At 38.3% G+C, this 24,033-nt stretch overlaps 1 protein-coding gene and 1 non-coding gene across 2 annotated transcripts in view; one reads left to right on the forward strand and one right to left on the reverse strand.

Moving 5' to 3' along the window:
- The window catches only part of SUGCT (succinyl-CoA:glutarate-CoA transferase), a 771,296-nt gene that overhangs the window by 473,138 nt on the left and 274,125 nt on the right, over nt 1-24,033 (forward strand). The window lies entirely within an intron of this gene.
- Nucleotides 12,144-12,250, reverse strand: LOC111727711. Its single transcript, XR_002775194.1, has one exon. It is a non-coding gene; the product is annotated as a U6 spliceosomal RNA (small nuclear RNA).

Genomic DNA, 24,033 nt, shown 5'->3' on the forward strand with positions numbered 1-24,033 from the left:
TTATTGCTCATAAAAGTGGTTTTAATTGAAAATTTTATATCATGGATAGCCTATAGCAATCTTAGATGCACATACCTACATTTATGTCTATAATTTATTTTTTAAGATTCCCTATACAACACTATTTTGAAATTACTAAAGGGGTTTTCCTTCCTTTTTGTTATTCATCTGGGTAACTTAAAAAATATTGCTGTTATGTTCAATTGTTGGCACTGTTGCAGGCAACTAAAAGCTTAAAATTATTCCTTCCCCCTCCCCAAGCCACATCTAAAAAGGTCACAAAAGGAAACATACAATTCAAATAATCTCCATGCTGTATCTGAGATTAACTTGGACACAGATGTTTTAACTTACAGTTTGATCTGGCATAATATATACATTTTACAAAATCCTGTTTTGTATTGCTTCTATAAACACTGAAGTCTGATAAAAGTGTATTGATTTTTCTGCTATTTAAAAGCTTTTGAACCAGTGCTTAAAGCAAGTTTTCTCCAAGGCCTAAATTAACTCTTTTAGCTTTTGACTGTGATTTCCGTGTGGGGGTTTGTGTGCGCATACAAGTATGTGTTTGTTTATGTTCGAAATGGATTAGAATGGCAAACCATTTTGTGGTCTGCCATATTTTACTTGCTAGGGATAATCATTAGACTTTGTTCTTGATTTTTTTTCCCTTAGGAGATGAAATGATTCAACACTATTCATTACTGTTCATTTCCTAACCACACTGTAATCATTATAGGCATAGATATTATCTAAAAAGTTATTGAAAATATTAATGCAACATGAATAGGGTTTTCTTCTCACACTCTGGGCATTTAAATATGGGCATGATACTTCCTCCTCTTAGTCCTTCGGACTTTTGTCCAACTGACCTAAGGAAGTGACTCTGGGAATAGCACCCCAGTTTAAGTCTTGCTTTCAGAGTTGTTCTCACACTCTCCTTGTTGGCCAGCAGTGTTGGCCTAACGTAAGGTGTGCTGCTTCCCTTGTGTGAGGGCACAGTAGCCACCACAGCTGCAGGTAGTCTGCTCTAAATCGCTTTTGTCTTCAGACCAGGATCACAACCCAGAGAACTCCTGGGGAAAAAAAAAATGGGTCCACATTTAAAATACCAAAAGAGATTTCAAATACAGCAACAACACAACCTTTTGAAGGTACAAAAGGTTGCTGTTAAGTGGAGCCTATGATCTCTTATGATGATATAAAATGACAAGTTCGAAGTTAGATGAGACACTAGGTAACGCGAAGGCTTATTGGACTTTTCCATTTTCAAAAGGGTGTCATATGAATGATTCCATTTGAGCCTCAGTCTAACTGTCTGAGGTACATATTTTATTATCTATAGCTTCATTTTGCAAACGATGACATCGTCTCTGAGAGAGGGCAAATGATAGAGGCAAGAATGTAAATTCTGCATTTTTTTTCCTTTACCAGTCAGAAAGGTCATGTCTCTCTGGATATGATGGGCAAATAGCATTTAATTAAGTGGAAAGTTAGTTAAATGGCCATTTTGTGGTGTTGTGCCATATTTCCTAATTTTTAAATGATCACACTGTACACTGCACTGTATAATACAGCTAAAAATACTTATTTATCAGACACACATGCACAACACACACCCCTCTCAAGGACAGGGGACAAAAACAAATGAAAAATCCCTAACTAGAAGCCTATAGGTTTTTTGTATTTTTGAAAATTCTCAACCTTTAGACTTTTTTCAACAATATTTATAGAAAATTAAAATCTATTTCAATAATTATCATAAAAATACTTTAAGAGAGAATTTGTTCCTCAGCTCCCAGAGGTTGCCTGCCTCACTGGGACAGAGCCTCCAATCCACACAGGCCCAGGCACTTTGGATGTGAGGAATGGAACTTTGGATCATTAAAAGCCTCATCTCAGGATCTGTATACTGCCAAGGACCTATAAGTCCATTGCTTGAAATACCATCTAATGGAGAAGAGATTTAGGAGGCATGGATTTAGATTATAAGGAGATGCAGTCTAGATGTAATATGTAAGGAGAGCCTAAGGGGACACTTGAGCCCCTCCTTTTCCTCCAGTGGTTGCTGAACCTTTGGCAGAGTTACTGCTCACCACATCAGGAATGTATGAAATGTCATCCTTTTGCTCAACATCTCTTCCCGTGTGTCAGTATTTCTGCTTATTTTACCTACCAAACTTGCTTTTATTATCTTCAGCTCTGTAGAGCCAACACATCTCTGCAGGAACAAACTGAATCTGATTCTGCTTCTCACATCCCTGACAGAACTGTCAGCTTCATTTCCATCATGAAATTTTGGTAGCTCTTAAGGGTGTCAGAACTCAATGTTTCCCATTCCAGGTTGGATTGGCACAGCTGGGCAGAGAGCATCCATCTTTAGACTTGTGAACTGAGCAACTTGGACTGACAAACCATTGAGAAGATACAAATGTGGGTTTGAATTTCTCCTGTAAAATCTCAATGAGTTGAATGAATCCATTGATTGTTGGCAGTTGCATTATGTTATAAAACAATCAGAGCCTTTTTGACCTATTGCTTTTTCTGAAGATAATCATTGTGTTAGAAGGCTTTTAATTTTAACTCTCTAATCCAGACCTAAATGATTGGGTTAATATTGTTTTTCATTTAATTGGAAAAATGAGTAGGCAGAAATTTATGCAGCTGTTTTCTTGCCAAAATATGAAGTAGGTATCCAAAGTTGATGATATGTAGCTTGCTGCCATAAAAATGAAGCCTGCATAGCCACATTGTTATAAAACTTTGCTTTCAATGCAAGGAATATGTGAGTTTCAAGAAAAATCACTATGTTAGGGGGTCATAGCTCAGTGCTGATTGTATTACATTCCACAAAATAAGAATTCTTCTAGTTACCTGAAGTTGCTGCTGCTTATATGCTTAGGGCAGACTTATTTTAAATATTTTTGTGGGAAATACTATATACTTTTCACTCTGCTTTTTAGTTAGTATATACTAAAGATTGCTTTTTCTGAAGGACATAGTGTTAACTCTATAGATAATTATTTTTTCATTTATTCAACAAATATTTGCCGAGTATCCATCCAATGCCAGTTACAGTATGAACTAGGTCTTACATATGAACTAGCCATATGAAGAACGGGGAGAAAAAATTCCAAGCCGGGAGGACAACACACACGTCTCTGAGGTGGGAAAGTACTTGGCAAGGTTTGTAGAACTGAAGAACAGTGTGGTTGGAGCTTAGTGAGAGAGACAGGAATGGGACAAGGAGAGACTAAAAATGGTAGACTGGAATGCAGTTAAACCTTGAGGGGCTGTTGATGTGCATAGAGCTATTACCCTGAAAGCAAACGGCAAAGTAAATGATGTGTATAATGTATTTATTCTGTGATGTTTCTGATGTCTCTCTCCCAGTTTCTTCCTTCACTACTAATTCTTTGATTTTGCAGCAGTTGTCATTTCTGATCCCAGTGACTTTACCTTTTTTCTTTCTCATTTGCTTTTCATTGGGCTGGAGAATTTAGATATTCAAACTAATAAGAATTATATCTAAAATAAGGGTAAAACAACAGTAAGTTTGCGACAAAGACACTGTTCTTGAGGCAAAAGCCCTTAAGCTTTTATAAATGTACCACTGTCCTTCTGGGGCTCAGTTTCCTCATCTGTAAAAGCAGGCTAGTAATCAAAGCACCATGCAAGTGTCCTAGCTCACCACATCTGTAATATTCTCAAGCATCAACTACTTTTTAAAATAACGGCATCCCCAATGCCTTAATATTGACTAAGTGAAAGATAAAAATTAACATGTTGAGAATCACTGTCTAAACGAGATCAATACTTTATTATAAACCATCTTTTCTTTTAGTTTTATCTGACTACAAAACACATTATGGGAAAACGTAAACTCAAGTGCAAATTATGGTTTTGAGTTCCATGTCTAATGATTTCTCCACTGGAAGGAACATGCTATTGTTTTCCTGTTCCCAAATTCTAGATTCTAAACTTTCTGTACATAGGAGTGTCAGTTGTGGGAAACACACAACTATTAACTCTTTCAGGGAAGAAGCCGTTCTTTCTGTTTTCATATCAACTACAGCATTTGTCACAGGATTTTAAGCAAAATAAATTCCAAAGACAATGTCTATTGAATGAATGCATCATTGAATAAAATCCACTGGCTTGAATCTGACTTAAATCTTTGCTAACTGGATCAAGAGTTACCATCCAATTACTTTTCTGTCTTTAGAAAAGTTTTTGTCAGGCACCACTTTTAAAAAAATAAAATATGAATATGTGATACTCTAACATTCTCCAGGATTATGTAGGAATGCGTAAGATGATGTTCAAGTGTCTTAGGAGAAGAGGGTTAGTACGTGGCACCTACATAGAAACAAATTAGTCAGATAGTATTCAACCTCAGCAAAGTATTTACAAAGTAGCAATCAAGTGACTTCTTTCCTTTGCTTTTGGGGTCAGAATCTGTCCACTTACCTTCAAACCTCACTCCTTGCTAATTGCAGTGAGGGATGAGAGGAAGGCAGGGTGCTGGATGAGTGCTGACAGCTGTCCCGAACGAGGCCTCTTGTTTCCTGTAGGCCTCGGTCTGCTTAGCATTACACAGTGCTTAACTTTGGTCAGGATGTGGTCAGTGTTTTCTGGAAGGTGTATGAGAAACTGGCTCACCAGGAGAAAGCTCCTGAAAATTTACACCGTGCATGCAAATTTTACTGTAGAAAATTGCCTATAAAAATTCAGAGGGGAAAAAGAAAATTTATTGGTTTGGCAGCAAGGAAAATATTTCTTTTTCCTCCCCAAAGGAAAAAGACTTCCACAGGGCATATAGTCAATACTTGAAAAGAGAGAAATTCATTCCTGTAAGTATTTCGGGATCACTGGCTGTAAGGATGCTTGGGGTCATTCATTAATGACAATTTAATTCTGGAAGTCAGAGGTGACAAGTTGGAGTGGTGGTCCTTGTAGGGGCAGCAGGTGCACTGGTAATCCAACAATGCTTGAAGAGCCTGGAGAGGTAGTAGGAACTTTGCATTGGATTTATCCGTGCCAAACCTTAATAGGGGTAATTTTTAGTTTAAAGAGCAAAGTTTGAAAAAAAGTATCTGAGGAAAAACCTTAACCTCTGGAAGAAATTTAAGATTTTAATCTCACGTTGCAATGGTATTTGAAGTATTAATGTTTCTTAATAAGCAGCTAAATTGATGATGTCCTAGGTCCCTGATTGCTTTAGATTTTGATAATGCTATGACTAATAAAGAATGAAGGAAGGGGGCAGCACCTGTGGCTCAAAGGAGTAAGGCACCGGCCTCATATGCCAGAGGTGGTGGGTTCAAACCCAGCCCCGGCCAAAAGAAAAAAAAAAAAAAAACGGCAAGAATGAAGGAAGGGTGTGTCAGAGAAAGACTTGGATTATCTCCTTATTTCAAATCAAAAGGTGACATTGATGGCATCCATGGTGTCATCAGACTTATGCAGAACAAGCGAAGACAGGATATAAGCAATGTGGGTAGATGATTCATCTTGAAGAAATCTATCCTGTGGATTGTTTGAAGAGTGAGCTGAGAAACCCTGGGGCTGAGGAAGGATTATGCATCCCATCATGATGTGTGTGTAAGCACAGATCGTCACTGTGAGCTGAGATCTCCTAAAACTGCTTGCTCAGCCTTTCATAATACCAGAGCCACTTAAAAACAAATCCCATCTTTTACCAAAACTGCATAAAGCAGCTCCTCTGGGCCCCTGCTTTGACAGGATTCATTCTGAAATGATCCTGTGTTATACAACCTATACAGCAAATCTGTTACTTTTATAACAGAAGAATCAGACAAAGTCCAGCTGTGGATCTTTAGATTGTCATCATGTTACTCAGGAACAGAACAACTGTTTGAATCAAAGCCAAAGATGTCCTTGAATCATTTGGTATCAGGGCATTAATGAGCTCTGCAGACATTTCAAATTCCTTTTCCTTGCCCTCTCTTCCTCCCCATCCACCTTAACCAGGTGTGACTTAATCCGGTCGTTTCTCCCTTAAGTAATAAGCTGTAACACACATGTGCTTTGCAGACACATGTATTTGTACACATGTATGCACACATACATACATATATATAAGATTTATAGATATACAATTTTTTTGTATTGTGAAGTGAGTTTTCAAAAGAGTGACTTTTAAAAAATAAGCACCCGATACTTTTACTGATCTGTTTTATTAATAGGTATGTAAAGGTGGAGCTTCAATTTTCACTGTGTCTAGGCTTTTAGAGCTGACAGATACCCTAATGATCTGCTAATCCAGCTCTTAATTTTTGGAGATGAAACAACTTAGGCCTAGAATTTGAAGAGATTTGCCCACGATCCCCCAGGTAGTGCCTGGTAAGGCTAGACTTGAACCAGGTTATCCAACTCCTGGTGCTCTTTCCTCCAGAGCACATGATTTGAGAACCTTATTCATATTCCTTACTCTCCATTTTCCTCCACTTTTAAATTTTCCACTATAAATGAAATATTTTTATTAATCTAGGGGTTTTTAGTGTTTTCATGGTGAATTTGTGAAGTGATATTATGCTGAAGTCCTGTGTTATAGGAGCACACGTAATTTCAGTCTGCTAGTATGCTCACTGCTCCCTACCCCGTCCCTCCCACATTGTGAGATGAATTCCCACCTATAACCAGGACTCAAGGCCTCTATGTGTCTCTGTCCAAAGCAAAACCTCCCCTGGGTGGTCACTTCCCTTTACCCTTGACAGCCTGTCTTTTCTGTGTAGTCTAGTATGTCTTTTGTACATGTGAACATGAGCACTTTTAACTGAATTATATTTATTTATTCATTCACTCATCCTTTTCTAGCTATAGTTTTACAATATAAAAAGTGAAATGCTTTATATAACAAACCTCTAAATAAATTAGAAATAAAGGTTAAAAGAGGTTTAAGTTGGTGAAGCTGTATCTCATCTTGAAGGTGGGGGGCTGTTAGCTTAGTCTTCAGCAGATTGTGAATCACCTTTCTTCTTTCAATCAACTGACACATGTGAACACTTACAAACTTACACATTACAAATAACATAGGAGTTGCCCTTATAGACACTATGCCATAAAATCTTCACGACAACTCTGCAGAGGTAGGTTGGCATAACAGATGTATAGATGCACATGTAGAAGCTGAGCGGCAGAGAGGGGCACACATGGTCTGAAGTCTGCTGTGTAGCTGAATCTGATATCCAAATTCAGCATTTGTGTCAGTGTTCAAGATCCCTCCCCCCACAACTCTATCTGTCCTTATTTCACTAAGCATACCTGTACTTCAACAAGATGTAAGCAGGGTTGAGAGAGGGATGTTAGAAAAATTTGGAAATTTTGTAACAAATTATTTGGATTGTCTGCCTCATATATACCCATTCAAAAGTTACCTGCCACAGATATGAAAAAAGGTAAGATTTTTACATTGTTAAAAGAAGGAGACCTAGGCTCTCTCAATCCTCTCTTTGTTATTGTTGCCTTTGTTTCTGTTTACAACTAGTGTGATATAATTTCTTACCTCACTTACCTTTAAAAAAAAACCAACTAACCAGTGAAAAGGTAGTTCTTTAATATCTGGGGTAATGGAGAATGGGGGATGGGGTGTTTAAGTTACCAATTGATTTAAATCATAGAAGCTGCTGTCCCGTAGATTCCTCCCACTAATTTTTTTTGGTCAGAATTTTTAATCAATAGCACACATAAATTTCAACTATTTTTCTTTTCGCCTTTTAGAAGTCCTGTTGGTTCAGTAACAAGTCCTGTTTGTCATATATAAAATGGTAAAAGAAGAAGAGAAGCTAAAACTTTCTTAGTATTCTCAAATTGAATCACTTGTACCTGAATAGTTAAGAGTTATGGTAATTCTCCTGTTTTGTAAAAACTAAACAGTATTGTTGAGCTATGACAAATCAGTCTTTTATAATTCATTGTCATTCAAGTTTTGCATTTATTAATAAGTACTGAGTAATAAGAGATAGGCCCTTTTATTTATATTAAAAAAAACTCAGGAAGTTTATTTAGCTGAGTTATTTGAATAACTCAGCTATAGTGGCAGAGCAGGAATGTGTTTAAAAGAATTAAAAATGATGAAAAGTGTCTATCTGTTGATAGAACAACAGAAGCCAAAATTTGAACGTTAGCTTCAGCTTTGCAGCTAACTATTTTGTCTGCTTCCTTGCAACTGTCAGACAAGGGAGGCAGGTTTTGGAAAGGCAGTAAAGGAAGAATGAGAAACAAGTCTACCCTTACCAGAGGAAAATTCTTACATATGGTTTGGTTAGAAGCTATTTCATCCCACAAAAAGGATAAAAAGCCTCAGTAGTGTTGATAGTGGAGAAAATGTGAGTCAGGGAAATCAGAAGGCTCTTGGAAACCTAAGTGTTAGTGCAGACCCACATATGTGAAAGTTAGTGCCAGGGCAAAAGGCATGGCTGTTCAAAACATGGTGACTGGTTAGGGTAGTCCAGGTGGTCAGCAAGATTACAAAGAAGGACTTCCCAATATTGTCTTTGATTTTATGGGCAAAGGCTTGGCTGAGTCTGGTTAGAGTCTGTGTTTTTTAATATTTTTTTTATCATTTCAACTTGCTCATCAAATAAAATATCAATATAGTATAAAACTGACAGTGGTAGAGTTGCTCTGGTTAAAGTCAGAGAGGAGGCCTGGGCCCCCTGCCTCCTAGCCTTTGGTCTCTGATGCAGATCCTCAAGCATCAGATTTCCTCACATTTGCTTAAGCATCATTTTTCGCCTGGTATAGAAACCTTACAGGAAAATGTGATTGGTCATTCTGTTTGTCATTCTATTATCCTGGGGTCAAGCGGAGTGAAACTCAGACTAGTGGTTCTCAAAGTGTAGCCCTAGACCAGCAATATCAGGGTTTCCTGGGAGCTTGTCAGGCAGGAAAATTCAGAATAAAGCTCTTGAGTAGAACCCAACAATCGTATTTTAATAAGACTCTTAAGAAGAAGCTGTGGAGACCACACCAGCCAAAGAAAAGAAAGCTTCTGCAAAAGTTGTTCCTATGAAAGCTAAGATATTGGCAGAGGAGGAAAATGAGAATGAAGATGATGAGGAGGAGAAGAATGAAGGTGAGGAAGAGGAAGAGGAGGAGGAAGAGCTTGTCAAAGAAGCACCTGGAAAAGGAAAGAAGGAAATGACAAAGCAGAAAGCAGCTCCTGAAGCCAAGAAACGAAGTGGAAAATCTGCCCCCCAATTAAAAACTAGTAAAAGTAATATATTTGCTAAAAATGATCTTGCTGTTGTGGATGTCCGAATTGGTATGACTAGAAAGTTTGGCTGTGTGGATTTTGAATCTGCTGAAGATCTGGAAAAAGTCTTAGAGCTCACTGGTTGAAAGTCTTTGGCAATGAAATTAAACTAGAGATGCAAGAACACTTGGCCAAAAACCTTCCTTAAGAGTCACTCAGGATGAATTAAAAGTATTTGAAGATGCTGTGGACATCAGATTAGTCAGCAAGGATGGGAAGAGTAAAGGGTTTGCTTATATTGAATTTAAGACTGAAGCTGATGCAGAGAAAACATTTGAAGAGAAGCAGAGAACAGATATTGATGGGCGATCCATTTCCCTGTGCTACACTGGGGAGAAAGGTCAAAGTCAAGGCTACAGAGCTGGAAAGAATTCACTTGGAGTGGTGAATCAAAAACTCTGGTTTAACCAACCTCTCCTATAGTGTAACAGAAGAAACTTTTCAGGAAGTATTTGAGAATTATTTATCAAAGTGCCCCAGAACCCAAATGGCAAATATAAAGGTATGCATTTATAGAATTTGCTTCATTTGAAGATGCTAAAGAAGCTTTCTTTCTTTTTTTTTTTTTTTTCTTTTTAGAAAAAAAGCCTTGCAGCCCTTGAATGTTAGGGATGTTAGCTCAAGAGCTTTATCCTCTGTCTCTGAGATTCTTTCTTCTGCATGGTCTGCTTTGTCATTGATACTTTCTGCTGCATCTTTAAGTTCCCTGACTGACTGCTTCAGTTCCTTAAGCTCTGCTATATCTTTTTTTCATATTATTCTTCATATCATTCATCTCTGATTTGATTCTGTTTTTGGATTTCCTTTTGGTTATTTTCTACTTTCTCAGTCATGTTCTTCATTGTTTTTACCATCTATATTTTAAATTCCCTTTCTGTCATTTCTAACATTTCTTTATAGGTAGAATCCTCTTCAGTAGCTACCTCATGCATAATCCTTTGGGGGTTTGCTCTGACTGGATTTTCACGTTGCCAGGATTTGTCTGCTGTTTCTTCCTCGTGAGTTTTCTTTTTGTCTGTTTCCTTGCCCTGTTTTTTCCTTTCACTTCTTCTTGCTCCTTAAGTTACCATGTCTCTGACCTAAGGTGTTCAAGTGTCCTTTAGGTAAAGGACTAAAAGGAAAAGAAGAGTGAAGAACAAGAAGGGATTCAAGATGAAAAAAGAGAAGGAAAGGGGGGAGTAAAAGGGAGATTGGCTAAAAGGAGAGAGGTAAAGAAAGAGACTGGACTAATAGTGGTTTCCAGTAGGGTTTTTTCGCCCATACCCACAAATCCCAATCTGTGGGGGGGCTAGGTTGTGTATCCTTTGAGGTCAGGAGCTCTTTGCCCACCTGAGAAGACATAAGACCTTACCACCATGAAATAGAAAAAAAATTAAAATACTATAAATCAATATAAAACAAAGAAACAAAAATCCTTAAGGGATAAAACTGGAGGAAAAAAGAAAAAGAGGGGCAAAAAAAGTAGCAAAAATTAAGCCCTTAAAATAATGAATAATTATAACATGAGGAAAAAGCAGGAAAAAATACAGGGGGGAAAAGATGAAAAAATATTTTTAAAAGAATAAAAAAACATATAGCTGTATATTGACTGGGGAACAGGTAATCTTCTGGGGTATGAGGTGATACAGCTATATAAGATGGCAACTGGAAGCCTCTGTCTTGCTGAGGAGACCTGATCCAATCCTCCTGACTTCTTTGCTCTCAATCATCGCAGGGTTGGGAGTCTGAAGCTCTCCTAGCCCACTTAATAGACATGCCTTGATCTTTCCAAACTGTCCATTGGCTATGTGATGGCTTCCCCAGGAAAGCATGTACCTTTAAAATATCCCTAGAAGTGGCTTCCCTGTTTATCAGGTATGCCAGAACTGGCCTCTCACTAGCAATGTGAGGGCCGAGCCTACAAGGTAGCCTTCCCACAATGGCAGTGCCTGGCTAGCTGCCGAACAGTGAAAGCTCTGCTCTGCCTGGTGGTTCAGTTCCAGCCCTTGGGTGCTGTTCAAAAATCACTTGCTCCATTGCCCAAGTTCTCCCAGAGCAACTCAAGCAAGTGCCCAGGTCCAAAAACAAACCCCGCAGGGCAGGCCTTGTCTCTCTGCAAACTGTTGTTGCTGCTGCCACCACAGCCACACCAGCTAGCCTCTGCCTGAACGCAAGTATTTGCTGCTTCTTCACCATTTCCTTCCTCCTCTTGGGGTCCTGAAGTGTCCCGCTGTCTCCATGTGCTCCCAAAGGGATGTTTCTGGGAAATGCCCACAAGCCAGAGGTGCCTAGAATCTTTTCTCCTCAATCTCATCACCCTTGGCTGCAAAGAAGCTAACTCTAGGTAGCCATCTTGTTCCACCCCTCCCCTTGTTTTATTTTCAAAACTAAAGGAAGAAGAGGGACAATAACTTGTTCTAGTTTCTTTTGTATACTAGGGGAAAAATATGGAAATTAATTTTTACCCAAATATATTAATCCTGGAGGAAGCCACATGGAGTAGTCTTTGGAGGTTCAGTTTATTTTTGTTTCAATATTGTGATTTTATCACACATATTTAACACTCTATCTTTCAAATGATGTGTGTATGTATGTATGCATGTGTGTGTATAATCTTTTTCCATATATATGGAAAAAATATAAATCAGATAAACATTATATATGCATATATATATGTATATCAGACAAAAGACTGTATTTGCACAGGAAATAAGAAATAGGAACACCCACAGGCTAGAATATTTGAATAATTTCTGCAGCATGTAGTTAAATAGTACCTAATTTATGGAGGCTCTGCTTAGCCTGCCGTTTAAAGCAAGGAGAAGAAGTCCACCTGGGAAGTAAGCAGATCGTATCTTTTTTTTTTTTTTTGTGCGTCTCAGTTAAATATATGGAACGCTTCATGAATTTGCGTGTCATCCTTGCTTAGGGGCCATGCTAATCTTCTCTGTATCGTTCCAATTTTAGTATATGTGCTGCTGAAGCGAGCACTCCAGATAGAATCTCGAGGAACCCAAAACACCTCTGTATTTGTAAAAAATAGTCTGTGAAATTAAGGACAGGAGATCATTTGGCATACAAGTAAATGTCTCTGTCCTGCCTGACTAATCTGGGGGAATAAAGCAAGGATGGGAACATAATCTTCCTGCTTTATACTTTGATACTGAAAGTGTTGAGCACAGACATGCACAAACTCTCCTAGAACCTAGCATAAGTTACAACCCTGGACAAACGTACACCAGTCTATGACAATGAAGAGGAAAAGTTATCAGGAAAAATTGCTTTGAGAAACATTACACGAATACAAAGACGTTCCATTTTCCTCCCTTAGAAAATAGGATGATCGCAGACTAAAAACCCACACCCATACTAGAATTTGAAAGTGGAGAAAATGGAGTCCTCCTCTTCAAGATGGTTTTTACTTGCAGGAATGTGACATATAGACATCATTGGTGTGATCTCTATGTTATTAACAAACTGCAGAGAAGTTTTGGTGACTCTCAAAAATGATGTATAATATTTGAATTCTATTACAACATTTCACAGGAAGAACTTAAGTTAGTCAATATTTTGCCACCAAACAATTATAATTGAAGTACAGGGTTTGAAGTTGAATGCTTTTCATTAATAAAGTGCCATAAATATCATTTATAATTTGGGTATTTGATAGTCCTCTTTTTGTAGTCCTAAAAGGAAGCTTGTGGCCCACACTATGAGGTGAGGTGTTTCGTATGCTGTGACAGAAGACTTTTCTTTTAGGTCTGCTCCTTCTCTGCCAATTACAGCTACAATCACTATACGTTGCTGGTATGGGGCAAGTGCTATGGAGGCAGATGCCTTCAGCTTCTCTAACCACTTTGCTTCAACTTCCTTATCTGTACATGGAGGAAGCTAGCAGTAGGTTCCTTATTGGGTGGACTGTTGGTGCCATGTCTGTCACAGAGCACACATGTTCCATATGTATTAGCTCTATATCCAAAAAGGTTAGGAAAATAATGGTTTATTATGTCAACATATGGCATTTTCTATAATAATAATGCTGTTATTAATGGATCCTAGATAGTATCATTTGTTTTTATAAGGAAGTTTGGGCTAGCCCTATTTTACATATAGGTAAATATTCATTAAAAAGTAAACCAAAACAATAACAAATATTCACTCACTGTGAAAATATAGATTTATCGAATAAGAAAACTGTCAGCTTAATAACTTGTCATACAGAATAATACCCTTAAATAACCATTAGCTGGTCATCTGGAGCTTTTCAAAACAACAAATTAATTGAATGGGAAGGTGTACATCAGTGAAGGAAGATATACTGTAAAATATTTAAACTCAAGTAAAGAGCGAAGGTGAGAAAGCAGCCTTTGAATTCCTATCAGCGGACAATATAAAAGTCTGACTTTTAACTGTTAATTTCAAGTAAAAGAAATTTTCTTCTTGAGTATAAAAGGAAATAGATTTTTTTAACTCTAGAAACTCTTCTGTTCTTCATGGATAGATCTTTCCTAGGTATTTCTTTCATTTCTTTTTTTATTAAATCATAGCTGTGTACATTAATGCATTTATACGGTACATTGTGCTGATTTCATATAGAAGTAGGAACACTTACATCACACTGGTTAATATATATCTCATCTCATTTACTTAATTATTGTGTTAAGACATTTATACTCTAGACTAATGGATCTGACATGTACCCTTGCATTATGCACCATAGGTGTGGTCCCACCATTCACCCTCCCTCGATCTGACTGCTCCATTCCCTCCCATCCCCCCTCCTCCCTCCATCTTGGGCCATAGTTGTGATCTATTCTTTATATGAAAGTGTGAGTGATTGTAAATTGGTTTCATAATAGTACTGAGTACATTGGATATATTTTTTTCCATTCTTGAGATACTTTACAAAGTAGGATATGTTCCAGATCCATCCATGTAAACATGTAAAAGGTAAAGTCTCCATCTTTCTTTAAGGCTGCATAATATTCCGTGGTGCACATATACCACAATTTATTAATCCATTCATGGGTTGATGGGCACTTGGACTTCTTCCATGACTTAGCAATTATGAATTGGGCTGCAGTAAACATTCTGGTGCAAATATCTTTGTTGTAAAGTGCTTTTTGGTCTTATGGATATATACTGAGTAAAGGAATTGCAGCATCAAATGGCAAGTCTATTTTTAGATCCTTAAGTGACCTCTAAACATCTCTCCAACAGGAACATATTAGTTTGCATTCCCACCAGCAGTGAAAAAGTGTTCCCTTCTCTCCACCACCACACTAACATCTATGGTTTTGGGGATTTTTGTGATATGGGCTAATCTTATTGGAGTTACATATCTCAAAGTGGTTTTGATTTGCATTTCTCTGATGATTAAGGATGATGAGCATTTTTTCATGTGCCTATAGGGCGTGCACCTGTCTTCTTTATAGAAATTTCTCTTCAAGTCCCTTGTCCACTCTGAGATGGGATCATTTATTCTTTTCTTGCTAATATGTTTGAGTTCTCTGCAGATTCTGGTTATTAAACCTTTGTCAGAGGCATAACCTGCAAATATCTTCTCCCAGTCTGAGGGCTGTCTGCTTGTTTTATGTACTGTGTTCTTGGCAGTGCAGAAGCTTTTTAGTTTGATCAGATCCCAGTAATGTATTTTTGGTGTTGCTTCAGTTGCCTGGGGGGTCCTCCTCATAAAATATTCTCCCAGGCCAATTTCTTCGAGTGTTTTTCCTATACTTTCTTCTAGTATTTTTATAGTTTGATGTCTTAAGTTTAAATCTTTAATCCACTGAGAAACTAACTATCTTAGTTAATGGTGAAAGGTGTGGGTCACCAGGCAGTTCACCCAGCACCATTTGTTAAATAGGGAGTCTTTCCCCCCACTGAATGTTTTTGATTGGCTTATTGAAGATCAAATGACAATAAGTAGCTTGGTTCATCTCTTGGTTCTCTATTCTGTTCCATATAACTACCTCTCTGTTTTTGTGCCAGTACCATGCTGTTTTGATCACTATCGATTTATAGTAGAGTCTCAGGTCTGGCAGCATGATTCCTCCTGATTTTTTTATTTCTGAGTAATATCTTGGCGAATTGAGGTTTTTTCCTGATTCCATATAAAACGAAGTATTACTTTTTTTGAGGTCTTTAAAGTATGACAGTGGAGCTTTAATAGGGATTGCATTGAAATTGTATGTTGCTTTGGATAGTATGGACATTTCAACAATGTTGATTTTTCCCAGCCATGAGCATGGTATGTTTTTCCATTTGTTAACATATTCAGCTATTATTTTCTCAGAGTTTCATAGTTCTCTTTATAGAGATCTTTCAAGTCCTTTATTAGGTAAACTCCCAAATATTTCATCTTCTTTGGCACTACTGTAAAGGCAATAGAGTCCTTGACTGTTTTCAGCTTGAGTATTGTTGGTGTATATTAAAGGCTACAGATTTGTGAGTATTGATTTTGTAACCTGAGATGCTGCTGTATTCTTTGATCACTTCTGAGAGTTTTGTAGTCAAATCCCTGGTGTTTTCCAGATATACAATCATATCATCTGCAAAGAGTGAAAGTTTGATCTCATCTATCCCTATTTGGATGCCCTTGATTGCCTTCTCTTGACTGATTGCAATGGCTAAGACTTCCATTACAATGTTAAAAAGCCATGGAGACAATGGGCAACCTTGCCTGGTTCCGGATCTGAGTGGAAATGATTTCAATTTAATTCCATTCAATACGATATTAGCTATGGGTTTGCTGTAGATGGCCTCTATCAGTTTAAGAAATGTCCCATCTATACCTATTTTCTTAAGTGTTCTGATCATAAAAGGATGCTGGATATTATGAAAAGCTTTTTCTGCATCAATTGAGAAAATCATATGGTCTTTGTTTTTAAAGTTTTTGTAGTATTACAAAAGGAGTAATATTGTAACTCTGTACAATAGAGTTTTTGTAGTATTCATTAAGAATGTTTTTTAATTTGTTTATGTGATGAATTATATTTATAGATTTACATATATTGAACCAGCCTTGAGACCCTGGGATAAAACCCACATGGTTATGGTGTATAATTTGTTTGATATGTTGCTGGATTCTATTTGCTAGAATCTTATTGAATATTTTTGCATCTATATTTATTAAAGATATGGTCTATAATTTTCTTTTTTTGTTGAGTCTTTTCCTGGTTCAGGGACCAGGGTGATATTTGCTTCATAGAATGTGTTGGGAAGTATTCTTTCTTTTTCTATGCTTTGGAAAAGGTTATGTAATATAGATTCCTCTTTAAAGGTTTGGTAGAATTCCAATGTGAAGCTGTCTGGTCCAAGACTTTTATTTTTTGGAGATTTTGTATAGCTGATGCTATTTCAGTACTTGATATAGGTTGGTTCAACATTTCTAGTTCTTTGTGGGTAAGTCTAGGAAGGTGGCTTGCTTCCAAGTATTGGTCAATTTCTTTCAGATTTTCGTATTTCTGAGAATAGAGTTTTAGTAGTATTCATTAAGAATCTTTTGAATTTCTGAAGTGTCTGTTGTTATTTCACCTTTGTCATTCCTGACTGATGAAATTAGAGAGTTTAATTTTCTATATTTATTTAGGCTAGCCAAGGGTTTATCAATTTTGTTAAACTTTTCAAAAAACCAACTTTTTGATTCATTGATCATTTGAACAATCTTTTTGTTTTTGATTACATTTAATTCAGCTCCAGTTTTGATTATTTCTTTTCTTCTGCTGGGTTTGAGGTTGGAGTGTTCTTCCTTTACCAGTTGCTTTAGATGTCCCATTAAGTTTTTGACTTCCTCTCTTTCCATTCTCTTAAGGAAGCTTGCAGCGCTATAGATTTCCCTCTTAGGACTGCCTTTGCAGTATCTCAGAGGTTCTGATAATTCGTTTCTCCATTATCATTCTGTTCCAAAAACTTGGTAATTTCCTTCTTAATCTCATCTTTGACCCAGCTATCTTTCAGCATAAGTTTACCATGTCTTTGTATGAGTATGCAGATTCCTGTTATTGGTGAGTTCAACTTTTATTCTGTGATGATCTGAGAAAATACCAGGAATAATTTCTATACTTTTAAATTTGCTGAAGTTAGCCTTGTGACCTAAGTTGTGATCAGAAAATGATCATTTGGAGGATGTTCCATGGGCTGATGAGAAGAATGTGTATTCAATTTTGTTAGGATGAAATGTTCTGTATATGTCTGTTAAATTCTATTGTTGTATGGGGAAATTTAAGTCCAAAATTTCTTTGCTTAGTTTCTTCTTGGAGGATCTATCCAACACTGCAAAAGGGTGTTAAATCTCCAACTATTGTGGTGCTAGATGATATGAAATTGTTCATGTCTCTTAGGGTCTCCCTTACAAATTGAGAAGCATTTTGGTGGGGTGCAAAAATGTTAATAATTGATCATTATGTTTAGTGTTTCCTTTAATGAATCTAAAGTGACCATCCTTGTCTTTCCTTAATTTTGTTGGTTTAAAGCCTAATGTATCTGAAAATAAATTTGTAATCCCTGCTTTTTTCTGTTTTCCATTTGCCTGGATTATAGATGTCAATCCCTTCACCCTCAGTCTATATTTATCCTTTGAGATAAGGTGAGATTCTTGTATGTAGCAGATATCTGACCTGAGTTTTTATATCCAGTCAGCCAACCTGTGCCTTTTTAGTAGATAATTTAAGCTATTCATGTTAATTGAGAGTATTGATAAGCCTGGTAGTATTTGGGGTGTCAAGTTTTTTGAAAGACCAGTGGACATTTTTAATCCTTTCACCACTGTGGAAGTTAGGTTTTGATCAATAATTTCTGAGTGAATTTACTTTGGTGGTAGAGCATTATGGTGGTTGTATGGAGGATGGGAATATCTTGAAGATTTAGTTATGGCAAATTTCTTCAACATGTGAATATAATTAAAGTATTCGACTTCTCCATCATAAATGAAACTCAGTTTAGCTGGATACAGGTTCCTGGGCTGAAAGTTGTTTTGTTTTAGGAGATTGAAGGTTGATGACCATCCTCTTTCTGGCTTGAAAAGTTTCCCCAGAAAGATCTGTAGTCATTCAAATATTCTTTCCCTTGTAGGTTATGATTTTCTTATGTCTGGCTGATTGCAGGATTTTCTCCTTCATAATAACTTTGGCAAAGTTAATTACAATGTGTCTAGAGGATTCTTTATTTGGATTGAGTCGTGTTGGGGTTCTGAAACTCTGCTGTCTGAATTTCAGTATCTCTTGCCATGTTTGGAAAGTTTTCCTCTAAAATCTCTTGGAGTAGAGCATCTGTGCCTTTCAGATCATTCTTATCACCTTCAGAAATTTCAATGAGGCGAATGTTTGTTTTTTTGGAGTGGTCCCACAACTCTATGAGGGAATGATCCATCTTCGCTCTCCATTTTTCTTCATTTTTGAGCATTTGTGAGTGTTCAGAAGCTTTGTCTTCAATGTGTGAGATCCTTTCTTCTGCCTGCTCCATCCTATTACTGAGGGCTTCTGCTGTATTTCTCAGGTCTTTGAGGGATGCAATTCTTAACTCAATTTGTCAAAATCTTTGGTGATTTTCTCTTTGAATTCATTGAATTCTTAAGACAACTATTGAATTACTCCTTGAACTTCTATTTCCAATTTTACTTCACTTCTGTTAATCTTATTTGCTATCCAAATTCTGAACTAAATTTCTGACATCTCAGCTATTTGTTTATGAATGGGATCTTCTGTTGTATTGTTTGTCATACCTTAGGGGAGTTGATCTAATCTGGTTATTCACATTAGCTGAGTTTATCCACTGATTCCACCCCATGGTTATCTTTCACCATTTGTTTATTGAGGCTGGTAAAGTGGAATTAAATTGAAGGCTCCTGGAGATGAAATTAACCAGCCCTTTACCAGAGTGCTGGGACTGGTGACTGAAGCTTTTCCTTTATAGCTTTACCAAGGACCCATTCAGTACTATAGCCTGAGACTCCTGGGACACGCTTGGAGTGATAGGGGTAGGTGGTGGGTCTGTCTTGTGTTTAGCTAGACTCTGACCAATCCTAGTGGTTCAGTGACTTTGGGTCGAAATCTCAGCTGTGGAGAAATACAAGCAATTAGGACAACCTGCCTCCCCTTGGTAATAACTTGGAGAGGAGAATCAGACCCTCCCTCTACAACACACACAAGGTATAACCTTGGAGAGTCCCTGAGTAATCAGCCCAAATCAAGAGTTCCAAACCAATTGTCCCAGTTGGTACAAACAGAGATCATGTTGGACAGTTCAAAAGGTCTCCATCAACCGGACAGCAGGGGTCCACTGGCAGCTCAAGTGTGACTTGCTCTGGTGGCCCATGGAGTCAGAAAGGCCCACACAGCAAAATAATTATTCTGGGGGGCTGGTGCCTCTTTTCCCACTTTGTATCACCATCACCCCCAGTCACTGGTTACCCTGGAGGGCTGTAGCCCAGCTCTCTCTAATACTCAAGTACACCAGGGACTTGTATGTGTGTCAAAGTGGAGACAATGCTTCCCCTACTGGGCCTTCTCACTGTGCAACCTGCAGGCGGGAGGAGTTCAGGCCTGATTCCCTCCAGGATTATTGGAAACTGGGGAATGTTCCACTTGTGTCTGTACCCAGCCGGGGGTTACTGTAGAGGACATGTTCTCCATCAGAGAACATGCCTCTGCCTTGGCCACACTCCACCTCTGGTACCCCTTCAAGTCATGTCAGGTTCCCTCCATATTCCACATAATTGGGGAGGTGTCTCTCCCAAATTTGACCCCTAGTGGGAGGGACCATGGAGCTGCCACCCATATAAGGGGTGGCACTGCCACTGTGGGGGGGGTGGTGCCAGGTGGAGAGGCAGAGGGCGGAGCTGCCAACCACTGGCAATGGGTCACAGGACCCAGATGGGAAGCCAGGGAGCTTGTGGGCAGTGCCCTGTGGGTAGCTGAAGTGGGAGGGGTGCCAGTGGGCACCACTGTTGTCCCCATACCCAGTGGTCGGTGGCATGGCTCTTGCGCTATGCTTTTTCCAAGGGGAAAGTCTCTCTCCCCTTGTGAGTCCCTGCCTCTATTAAAGTTATAGTTTCAGTGCAACTGCCCCACAGCCCATGAGATGCCCCACCCTAGCAAAAATCTGCCAGACACTCCGGAGTCTGCAGGGGGTAGTCTACCAGACTGCCAGGAGAGGTGGGGAAGGGTGGATTGAGAATTCAGGAAGGTAGGGAGAATATTAGATCAACTTTTGTCTCAGGCAAGAGACTGGTTGGGCTTGTAGCTGTAAGTCTGTGTGGAGGGAGTCCTGGCCCTCAGTTGTTCTCTCCCCTTTGGTGAAACAAAAGGTCCTCTCACTTTAAGCTGCTTTCCTGAGGGGTGAGGGGAAGGATTCCTGTCCTCTTTGGGATGGGTTTTGTACCTGAAGTTTGTTTCCTTGGAGTCCCAGCTTCCCTCAGCAGGGGTGATGTGAACCTATCAATCCTCTCTCTCAGCTCATCTTCCAATCTTCCACTTTATTGGGTTGGTTCTAGGCATAATTTCTCCCTCTAGACAGGAGCCTCTGCTGAAATTTGGCTCTCCCCCCTTTTTCCTAGGTATTTCTAAAGAATACATTTTAGCATTATACATTTACCTTAAAGTGATCATTAAAAATCAGATATCCTTGCTATTGATAATTCAATATAACTTTTCTGGAATTGTCTGATGATTTTTAGGGATATTGGGTCATTGATTTTACCTTCACATCCATAAAATTAAGTTTAAAATCACCAATTCTTATACAGAATCAAAGAGAATTGTTCCAAATTAAACCAAGGGCTCATTGATATCTATAGTAAACTTTAATTTCTGCCATATACATATAACTTGGCAAAGTACCTTTTGGGTTTTAATAATCCTGATGATTTGGAACAAATATACTACCATCATAGAGTAAGTCCTGAGCCCTTCTACCCTAAATTTTTGGATAAAGACAAAACTCTATCCTGCCATGCACCTGGTCAGTTGTGTAATACTGACCAATGCACAGCTGCTAACAATAAGGGTATTGTGCTTATGTAACACACTCAGGATCTGATGGTTAGTTTCTTGATAAATGCTGAAACACGAGGGAATTTTTTCTTGCCAGGATGCCTGCTTCATGGAAAATATTGTGTCTATGTTGAACCATACACTTAAATCTTCTCTCTATATAGCTGGTGACTAGGATTTTATAAGATCACATTAGCCTTTCAAGTTGGTTTTGAGAGGGTTAAGGCTCTCTCAGTCAAGAAATGACTATACTGTGTGGCAGTGATATAATTTTAGTAATTGTTTTCTGTAGACTTGTTTTACCAAGTTAACAAAAGTCTGTATTATGTTTCTTCCCATTGATGTGGGTGTGTCCTTGTGTGTGTATTCAAGAGAAGCTTCCATTTGTTGAGTGATCTTCATGCAAACATCTTGGAGTGCTTTACAAAAGAATTTTAAAAATTAAACCAAACAGGATATGAAACTGTGCTGCCAAAAAAGTAAGTCTTTAGACATGATTTAAATTTAGTTAATAACATAAAGAGCTAAATCTGTGAAAGGAAGCAAGTTCCTTGGATCAGAGAAAGAGAAGCAGAAAACAGATACTCATATTTTGTCTTAAGTCTTCATTTGAGTAGCTCCAAATATGTTCTTTTAGAAGTGGAGTTGGAAAATCCCAGGCTAAGTGAACTCCAAGGACCAGTATTTTAGGGAAAAAGACTAGATAATGGTTCCCATGTGCACAGTGATCTACAGTTTGGGAAGTCTTTTCCCAGCCATTCTCTCATTTGACTGTCAGAACACTCCAGTGAAGTAATTAAGGGGAATATGTTATCCCATTTTGCAGATGAATAATTAAGAGATTAAACTAAGGTCACCCAACTAGACAGCAATAGAACTGGGGTTCAAATATGGATCATGATCTAAATTCCATGTTTTATTTATAGTACTATGAGTCTCCACTGTGGCAAAACTGGATACTTTTATCCTATCCCAGCTGTCTCTGGGGTAATATTAGTAAGAACTCTAGCTTCCCAGGATGCCCTGGCATTCTGCTTCCTCTCAGAAGAACTCCCAACAATTTTTATGTAAATGGAAAGTTAGAAAACTAAGATCTTCTAAAACAAGTACATTACAAATGATAATTTCATGGCTTCATTTCTCACAACATTTAAATTTACTTTGATGGTTTGCCTTCATCCTCCAGTGGTTCTCGGACTCCTCCTTGAGAAGATGCAATTGGAATGATCAGAACATCCACTTCTGTGGTTGTAGTGGGGAAAATGGGGACTTCTTTTTTTTTTTTTTTTTTTTACCTGTTGCCCTGGGTAGAGTGCCAGGGTATTATACCTCACAGAAACCTCCAACTCTTGGGCTCAAGAGATCCTCTTGCCTTAGTTTTTTTATTTTTAGAAGAGACAGGGTTTTGCTTTTGCTTAAGCTGGTCTTGAACTCTCAAGCTCAAGCAGTCCACCTGCCTCGGCATCCTAGAGAGCTAGGATTATAGGCATGAGCCACCATTTCCCTGAGCTAGGATTACAGGCATGAGCCACTCATTCTCTTAATGAGTTTTCTTTTCATTGCTGACTTAAATCAAGTGTAGTTATCCTTGAACCTCTGAGGATTCTGTGAGCATTGTGGTTTCAGACAGTGAGTCATGATCTCATGCCAGAGGGGTTGTGATATGGTATTTAGATTGATTCTTGAGATGTATAGTGTCTTTTAAAGTTACATTCTGAAATGATTGTGCTGGCTGTCAAGTTTTTTGTTGTTAGTTGACTTTTTCTCTAAAAACACATTTCATTTTTCATCCAAGGTTACACTTTAAAATGTTTACTTTTGCTTTGATACACTTCTAGCTTCAAGCACATCTGGGTAGAACACTGTTTTATGACTCTGTAGATTTTGTTAAATTGCATGGGGTGGACCCTAAGAACCAGTAATTGAAACCATGACTTTATGGACAGCTTCTTGAGCAGGTCATTCAACTCTAATATAAGCCTAAATGAAGCAATGGAAAAATGGAGGGACAGGCGGGACACACTAGGGCAGGTAGGACCTAGTAGAAAGCCAATAAACTTTATTTAGGAAGATACTTTGACCTTACTTTCCATATACGGTTTTTGCAGATTTTTGCCTTTATATTTAATTTTGAAATATTAACATAAAGACTTCAGATACCTTGTTTTTAGCCTCTTAACACAGCCTTTCTCAAAGATTTTTATGACTTCCATATATCATTTGCGCATCTGTGATAGGAAGACAAAGCATGGCCTGTGAAACAATCTAGGATAAGAGATTACTCACACAGCATTCCCAAACTGGCCGCACTCCCTCCCCCGCTCCCCAAAATCTGGCTTCTAGTCCTGGCACATGGGCTTGAGTATTCTGGTCTCACCATCCAGGTGATGAGTTATTCTGGTTGTATTGTCCTAGCCTTTGGGCACTGCATTGCTCCTTGACCCCATGTTTATCTCAGTATTACTTGAAATGCCTGGTTCATATTCATAATCATCTATTCATGTTCTTCAGCTTTGCTTAACTTTGCTTCTTAACTCCCGTTCTGGATTTGCTCTACATCTAACTTTGTCAACTTCCTCTTAATTTAGTCCACTTTAAAAGTGTTTGTTTTGGCTCAGCACCTGTGGCTCAAGTGGCTAAGGTGCCAGCCACATACATCTAAGGTGACGGGTTCGAATCCAGCTGGGCCCACCAAACAACAATGATGGCTGCAACCAAAAAAAATAGCCAGGCATTGTGGCAGGTGCCTGTGGTCCCAGCTACTTGGGAGGCAGAGGCAGGAGA

This window comes from Otolemur garnettii, unplaced genomic scaffold, assembly GCF_000181295.1.
Source record: "Otolemur garnettii isolate 467f Iridium unplaced genomic scaffold, OtoGar3 scaffold00119, whole genome shotgun sequence".
NCBI classification, from domain to species: Eukaryota; Metazoa; Chordata; class Mammalia; order Primates; family Galagidae; genus Otolemur; species Otolemur garnettii.